The sequence below is a fragment of the Dipodomys ordii genome, unplaced genomic scaffold (genome assembly GCF_000151885.1).
Source record: "Dipodomys ordii isolate 6190 unplaced genomic scaffold, Dord_2.0 Scaffold52, whole genome shotgun sequence".
NCBI lineage: Eukaryota > Metazoa > Chordata > Mammalia > Rodentia > Heteromyidae > Dipodomys > Dipodomys ordii.
Window position 1 is genome coordinate 5,561,583 of NW_012267268.1, and position 8,447 is coordinate 5,570,029.

General features: G+C 43.1%; 1 protein-coding gene across 2 annotated transcripts in view; it reads left to right on the forward strand.

Annotated features, from left to right (window-relative positions):
• Positions 1–8,447, forward strand: part of Ralb (v-ral simian leukemia viral oncogene homolog B) — a 43,092-nt gene that overhangs the window by 5,770 nt on the left and 28,875 nt on the right. Inside the window, exon 1 of one of the 2 annotated variants that reach the window (XM_013020680.1) lies at positions 6,142–6,163. The exons of the other annotated variant lie outside the window; for it this stretch is intronic. The gene's annotated coding sequence lies outside the window, so the exon portion shown is untranslated. Of the gene's footprint in view, positions 1–6,141; positions 6,164–8,447 lie in introns of those variants that run through there. 2 annotated transcript variants of the gene reach the window in all.

Genomic DNA, 8,447 nt, shown 5'->3' on the forward strand with positions numbered 1-8,447 from the left:
GAACTCTGGGCCTGGGCGCTGTCCCTCAGCTCTTCAGCTCAAGGCGAGCGCTCTACCACTTGAGCTATAGCGCCACTTCCGGTTTTCTGGTAGTTTTATTGGAGATAGGGGTCTCACGGTCTCTCCTGCCCGGGCTAGCTTTGAACCGCAATCCTCAGATCTCAGCCTCCTGAGTAGCTAGGATTACAGGCGTGAGCCACCAGCGCCCGGCTTTTTTTTTCTTTCTTATGCTATGTATTTGAAGCCAAAGCCTTACCCCTGCTAGGCAAGTACCCTTCCATTAAGTTATATACCCAGCTCCATTTACTTCGAAGTGACAACTTGCTGGAAAATGTACCAGACAGTTGTTTTCTAAAGCTGGAATCCTGGAAAAGGTGAGTGGTTGCTTCTGGCTCAGAATCTCTCTAGAAGTTGCATTCATCTGAATGTGTGTCTTGACCGAAGGATCTGATTTCAAGATGATAGATACACTTACTGGCTGAGGGTTTCAGTTCCATACCAAATGAGTCCCTCTATACTGCTATTTTATAAAGTAGCAACTAATTTTCTCTCCACAGTTAGTGATCTAACAGAGAATGAATATGATAATATTGTGGAGGGCTGATAGTACACACCTGTAATCCCAGTATTTGGGAAGTAGAGCCAGGAGGATTGCAAATTTGAGGTTAGCCTGGGCAATTTAGTGAGACCTTGTCTCAAAAAAGACAAATCACAAAAGGAAACTGTATAGTGTAATATTTAATCATGAAAGCACAGTCATTGTACTGTAAACACACAAGGAACCAATGAGGGGTGTTTGGGGACCATTGGCATTCTTGGAAATTAGCTTCTACTTTTTCTTTCTCTCTTTTTTTTTGGTTGGTTATGGGGCTTGATGGCAAGATCTGGGTGCTGTTCTTGAGCTTTTTCCCTCAAGGCTAGTACTTTACCACTTTGAGCCATAGAACCACTTCTGATTTTCCTGAGGTTACTTGGAGATAAGAGTCTTAAGGACTCTTGCCTGGGCTGGCTTTGAACCACAATCCTCAACTCTCAGCCTCCTGAGTAACTAGGATTACAAGCATGAGCCACTGGTACCAGACTACTACTTTTTCTTTAAAGTTTGAACCAGACATAATTGAGAAAATCTGAGATGCTTACTAAAGTACTGTAGGAGATAAGAACACAGTTGTAGTTTTTAAGATGTTCTAGAGAGCTGGGCACTGGTGGCTCACGCCTGTAATCCTAGCTACTCAGGAGGCTGAGATCTGAGGATCGAGGTTCAAAGCCAGCCTGGGCAGGAAAATATGTGAAACTCTTATCTCCAATAAACACAGAAAACTGGAAGTGGCGCTGTAATTCAAGTGGTAGAGTGCTGGCCTTGAGCTGAAGAGCTGAGGGACAGCGCTCAGGCCCAGAGTTCAAGCCCCATGATCCACAAAAACAAAAACAAAAACAAAAACATGTTCTAGAAACTGATCTGCTTGAAAATTCATGTTTTTTCTTCATTGTCACATGCTAGAATTAGTCAAATATGCAATAGTTTTGGAAATTAGATATTTAAATCTCTATCCCTAAACCAAATAAAACTGATGAGTTTTTTTTTTTTGTTTTAGGTGAATATCTTGGTCATAATTTTTAATATATTTTTTGCTGTAAAGATACTGTACAGAGGTTTTTTTTATTAATTTACTTTATTAATTATTATTATAGAGGTGATATACAGAGGGATTACGATTACATGAGTCAGGTAATGAGTATATTTCCTTTTTGTACAGTATCTTCTGCTTCCTTAGTCTCTCCCGGTCCCTCCCTCTCATCTCCACCCATGAGTTATATAGTTCACTTTCATCAATGTCCTGTGAGCTCCACTGCTGCACTTTTTTAAATTGAGTTCTATACCTCCAACCCTTCCAAAGATTTTTTAAACTCTAAAATCAGTAAAGAAATTGCCAAAGTGATCTTCATGAATAGCTTAAAATTAGCCCTCAATGATCTTTGTATTTTTTGTTGTTGTTGTTCGGTCGTGGGGCTTGAACTCTGGACTTGGGCGCTGTCCCTCAGCTCAAGGCCAGTGCTCTACTGCTTAAGCCAGAGTGCCATTTCTGGTTTTCTAGTGTTTTATTGGAGATAAGAGTCTCATGAACTTTCCTGCATGGGCTGGCTTTGAATGGTGATCCTCAGATTTCAGCCTCTTGAGTAGCTAGGATTACAGGCATGAGCCACAGGTGCCTGGCTTGATCTTTGTAGTCTTAAAAATAAAGCTCACTGGGATGGAAAGGTAGCTCAGTGGTAGAGTGCTAGCCTTGCATGCATGAGGCCCTGGGTTCAATTCCCTAGCACCACATAAGCAGAAAAAAGCTGGAAGTGGAGCTGTGGCTCAAGTGGTAGGGCACTAGCCTTGAGCTGAAGAGCTCAGGGACAACACCTAGGCATAGAGTTCAAACCCCATGACTGACAATAAATTAATAAATAAAGCGCACTGATCAAGTAGTTGAAAAGATTTTGGAGAAAATACCTCCTCCTCCATTAGTTAAAAAAATTTTTTTTATGCTGGCTTCAAACTTGATTCTCAGATCTCAGCTTCCTGAATAGCTAGATTATTAGTGTGTTCCACTGGTGCCAGGCTATTTTTGTTGTTGTTGTTGTTGGTCCTAGGGCTTGAACTCTGGGCCTGGGTGCTGTCCCTCAGCTCTTCAGCTCAAGGCCAGTGCTCTACCATTTGAGCCACAGTGCCACTTCCGGCTTTTTCTGCTTATGTGGTGCTGAGGAATTGAACTCAGGGCCTCATGCATGCAAGGCAAGCACTCTCACTGAACCACTTTCCCAGCCCGTCTCATTGACTTTCCAAGCTGACTTTGAGTCTTGATCCTCAGATCTCAGCCTCCTGAGTAGCTAGGATTACAGGCATAAGCCACTGGCACGGGCTTTTTTTTTTTTTGGTTGGTTGTAGGGCTTGAACTCAGGGCCTGGGTGCTGTCCCTGTGCCTCTTAGTGTGCAAGGCTAGCACTCTACCACTTTAGCCACAGTGCCACTTTCGGCTTTTTGAGTGGTTAATTGGAGGTAAGAGCCTCATGGGAGAGGGGCACCAGTGGCTTATGCCTGTAATTCTAGGTTCTCAGGAGGCTGATATCTGAGGATCTGAAGTCAGGCTTGAAGTCAGCCTGGGCAGGAAACTTCATGAGACTCTTATCACCAATAAACTACTCAAAAAACCTGAATGTGGTGCTATGGCTCAAGTGGTAAAGCACTTGCCTTGAGCAAAAAGAAGCTCAGGGACAGTGCCTAGGCCTAGAGTTCAAGCCCCAGGTCCTAAAGGAAAAAAAGTCTCATGGGGACTTTTCTGTCCTCTCTGGCTTCCAACTGAGATCTTCAGATCTCCTGAATAGCTAGGATTACAGGCATGAGCCACTGGCACTAGTCTTTGCCAGACTATTTTTAATCTTCAGGTAGCATTTATTTGCCTTAGCAAATCTTTAATTCTTTCTTGAAACCCTCATACATTTTAATTTCCACCCAGGTAGGAGGGCTTTATTTGTTTAGTGAGCAGGTAAAATTTTCCTCAGGGTCTAGAAATGGAAAGAAGAATTAGGAATCCAAGGCTTCTAGCAAAATGACCTCCACATTTCTTGTTATTCCTTGAAAATCCTATAATCATAAGGTTTTCATGTAACAGAAAAGTATTATAGTTAAGTTGTAATACAGCATGTATTCAATTCCGAAATCAGGTTATGAGTACAATGCATTTTAGTCAATGTCACTGTTCCATAACTTTCCCCTTCTTTCCCCATTGATCCTACCTTTAAATTACATAGTGCATTTTTTACATATGTACATTGAAAATAATGACTGCATTTGCTCACCCTTTCTCCTCTGTTCCTTCCCTCCTCATCCTTGAATATGTTTCCATTTCCTACTATTTATTTTATTAAACAGTTCATTGTTTTTTTCAGAGAAGTTATACAGTTGGACGCCTAATTATACATTCTTTAATTCAATCTGTTTTGTGTATATATAAATATAACCTTGTATATGTTATCCTGATACTTCCATAGAAGAGAAAAGATGCACCATTTGTCTCTCAGCTTAACTTAATTTTTTCTAGGTCCATCCATTTTCCTGCAAATGACATCTTAGTCTTCTTGATAGATGAGTAAAATTCCATTGTTTATATGTACCACATTTTCTTGATCCATTCATCTGTTGGGCTCACACCTATAATCCTAGTTACTCAGGAGGCTGAGATCTAAGGATCAAGATTTGGGGCTGGAAAGGTGGCTCAGTGGTAGAGTGCTTGCCTTGCATGCATGAGGCCCTAGGTTCGATTCCTCAGCACCACATAAGCAAAAAGAAAAAAGCCAGCAGTGGCACTGTGGCTCAAGTGGGAGAGTGCTAGCCTTGAGCTGAAGAGCTGAGGGACAGCGCCCAGAGTTCAAGCCCCACAACTGGACCCCCCCAAAAAAAATGTCACTAAGGATCAAGATTTGAAGCTAGCTGGGGCAGAATAATCCCCCATATTCTTATCTCCAATTAACCAGCAGAAACTGGGTGTAGTTTTGGCTCCAGTGGTAGAACGCTGGCCTTGAGCAAAAATGCTCAAAGCACAAGACCTTGAGTGTAAGCCCCAGTACCAGCACCAAAATGGAGAAAGTATGTGTTAGATGGACATGGTAGTTTGCCTCACAGTGACAACCCTTTTATTATCTATACCTGTCTCATAACTTCATGTTAGATATTTTAATTATATACAACCAAGTTGATCTCAAGATGAGAATCAAAATTAAAAAGTAAAGACAAAATTCATTGCTGCACTATTCTTGAGAGCCAAGATATGGAAACAGCCCAGAAGCCCAACTGCTGGGGGTGGATGTGGTTGTGTTGGATGGAGAGTTCCAGTAATGAGGAAGTGTGGGGGGATGCTCCTTCCGGTGAAGCCTCGGTCACCAGAATGTTCAACGGGGTGCCACCCTGGGAGGGAGCCCCCTTCTAGCCCTGCCCTGTCCCAGCCTTGGTTGTGTGGAGTAGCTGCTCTGCACGGTGCTGGCTGCTTTACTCACTGACTCATCAGTAAAGGAGAAGAAAGACTGTTTCTTTTAGAAGAGTTTCAGGAGCTGTTGGATATAGTTAGGACAGGCCCATTGAGCCAGAGTGCTGTTACACACATGTAGTCCCAGCTACTGGGGACACTGAGACAGGATGATTGCCCAAGCCTAGCAAGTCAGGGTCAGCCTGAGGTACTCTCTCAAAAAACAATAGAGCTGGGCACTAGTGGCTCACACCTGTAATCCTAGCCACTCAAGAGGCTGAGATCTGAGGATCGAGGGTCAAAGCCAGCCGGGGCAGGAAAGGCTGTGAAACTCTTGATCTCCAATAAAGCACCAGAAAACAGCAAGTGGCACTGTGGCTCAAGTGGTAGAGTGCTCACCTTGTGCAGAGACAGTGCTCAAGCCTAGAGTTCAAGCCCCATGACTGACAAAAACACACAAAAGAACAAAAGAGAATGGCCTGTTTTGGGGTGATGGGAAAGGAGGGTTGTATAGGATCCCAATCAGGAGGCTACTCTTATGCTGATTTTGTGTTGAGAATACCTTTGGTACTTTCCCATCTGTACCTCCACAGTTGTCCTATAACATGGGCAGAGAAGATCTTGTCTTTGCTCATTAGGTCTTTGCCTTGCAGTTCAGCAGCCCAGCCATGTGGAGATAGCATAGTGGGATGAGTCCTAGCCCACAGGCCTGAGTCTCCAAGCCTATACTCAGGATTTGGCCAGATAATCTCCCTGTTTCGTCTTTTCTTACTTCAAGGACCAGCATCTCAACTGCTTTAGCAGCTGCTTTGCTCCAAGGCCAGGGTTTCCTTAAGACTTTCTAGAATGTTTGAGAGATACTCAGATAGGCATATGCTTGATAGGCATATGCTCATTTGACTTTTGTAACAATGTGAGAAGAGAGCTGCTCTGTATTGAGTGTGCATGAGTGTGCTTATGCATGGCAGTCCTGGGGCTTGAACTCAAGGCCTGGGCACTGTCCCTGAGATTTTTACTCAAGGCTAACACTACCACTTGCCACATCTCCACTGGCTTTTTGGTATTTGATTTCAGATGACTCTCATGGACGTTCCTGCCTGGGCTGGCTTTGAACCATAATCCTCAGATCTCAGCCTCCTGAGTAGTTAGGATTACAGGTATGAGCCACTGGTGCCCCCTGCTTTTTTTCCTTTTTAATGTTCAAAAATTCCATTGTACTTCTATTTTGTTTATGTTGTTGGGTATTATAGTTGTTTCCACCTTTTGGCTGGTGTGAATAATATTAATAGGATCACAGAAGTGCATATGGCTGCTCAAGTCCTTCTTTTTGGCTTTTGGTTCTTTTTTTTTTTTTTTGTCGTTTGTGGGATCTGAACTCTGGGCCTGGGCACTGTTCCCCAGCTTTTCAGTTCAAGGCTAATGCCCTACCACTTGAGCCACAGGGCGATTTCTGACTTTTTTCTGCTTATGTGGTGCTGAGGAATCCAACCCAGGGCCTCATGCATGGGAGGCAAGCACTCTACCACTGAGCCAACTTCCTAGCCTTCCCTCAGCTCTTCAGCTCAAGACTAACGCTCTACCATTTGAGCCACAGCACCACTTCTGGTTTTCTGGTGGTTCATTGAAGATAAGAGTCTCACAGACTTTCCTGCCTAGGTTGGCGTATCTCAGCCTCCTGAGTGGCTAGGATTATAGGCATGAGCCACCAGTGCCCGGCATGGCTTTTGTTTCTTTTTGGGTATAAAACAAGTGATTTTTATTAACAAGTGATTTTTATTGTACATTCCCTCCCAGGTCATTCTTTTAAGACTTGTGCTCTGTGTTGCCTATGTGTTTTCCTAACTTCCTTTTACTGAACTTGTGTTCCAAAGTCTGTGTCCTTGAAATAAGTTTTGGTATTTTATACAGTATTTTAAAGGCTTCCCACCCTACCCTAGAGAGCTGGAGCTGGAACTGAAATGTAGTGAGCCAACATGGACTCTAAACCTCAAACTGCTGGGCTCCCAGCACCAACCCTGTCTCTACTAGTTAGATGATCTTGGGCAAGCTATGCAAACTGTTCTACAGAGTATCCTTCATGCCAGCTATGCTGTTGAGTGGAGGATGTAGTAGAATCTGTGGAATAGGTTGAAATCTCTAGCTGGGACTTTATTGGGATAAGTACTTAACAGATATGTATCATAGTTCCACAGTTAACCTTCAAAAGAAAGACAGGCTTTGCGGGGTTTCAGAACTTGTCTATGTAAGTTGGTAAACCTCTGGAAGGCTAGCAAATCCCAGATTCCATGTCTGGTGGCTTACGATAGGAGAGGACTTTATTTCAGAAACAACTACATTAAAAAAAAACAACAACAAAAAAACAGGGCACTGGTGGCTCATATCTGTAATCCTAGCTACTCAGTAGGCTGAGATCTGAGGACTCCTATTCACAGCTAGTCAGGACAAGAAAGTCTGTGAGACTCTTATCTCTATGCACCAAAAAAAGCCAGAAATGGAGATGTGGCTCAAGTGGTAGTACACTAGCCTTAAGCATAAAAGTTCAGGGACAACACTGAGTCCTAACTAACAAAAGGAAAACGATAAAGCAGAGCTTGCAAATTACTTGCAACATTTCTTCTTGCTTTGCCATTCAGTAGATTATCTTTAAGGCAGGCCACAGAAAAGAGTGTATGGATCTCAGCTTCCCACTGCTGCTTGGGAGGAGGTTGTCCAACTCTGGATTTGTAGCCACCCAGTGTGGAGTATCCTTTTTGGTAGCCCGTGCTTGAGACAAGCAGATGAGAGTGGTTGGAAGATGCTGGGAAAGACAGACCTTATCTCTGAGACACTGATCAATTTCCCAGGTGCAGCAGTAGGCATTGTTGGTCACTGTGGCAGCATGTCTAGGATCGTGGTAGAGGAATATTTCAGCTGACTGTAAAACTGCAAATGACATTTTTGAGGATGAGATGAGAGACCAGTCCTGGCAGATGGAATAGCATGTTCACAGAAGTACCAACTGGAAGCTGGTGTTTGTTTGTTTTCAAATTGTTAAAATATCATTAAAAAAATTTTTTTGACAGGGTTTCTCTAGCCTAGGCTGACCTTGAATTCCTGATCCCTCTGCCTTAGTCTCCAGAGACTGGAATTATAGTCTTGTATCACAACACCTTTCCAGGGTGCTTTTGATAAAGAGACTTCAAAGTTTCGATGCTTTATTTTATAGGATTTTGTTTTTTTTAATAATCTAGGTTTTAGTTGGAGCATTTAAAGAAGTGTTATGGTACAGAAATACCTGAAACAACTTTATTTAAGCTCACAGACAGTAGTGCTATTTGAATTGTTTCACAGATCTAATTTTGCATAAAACCACCATAAAGGGGCTGGGAAGGTGGCTCAGTGGTAGAGCGCTTGCCTTGCATGCATGAGGCCCTGGGTTCGATTCCTCAGCACCACATAAGC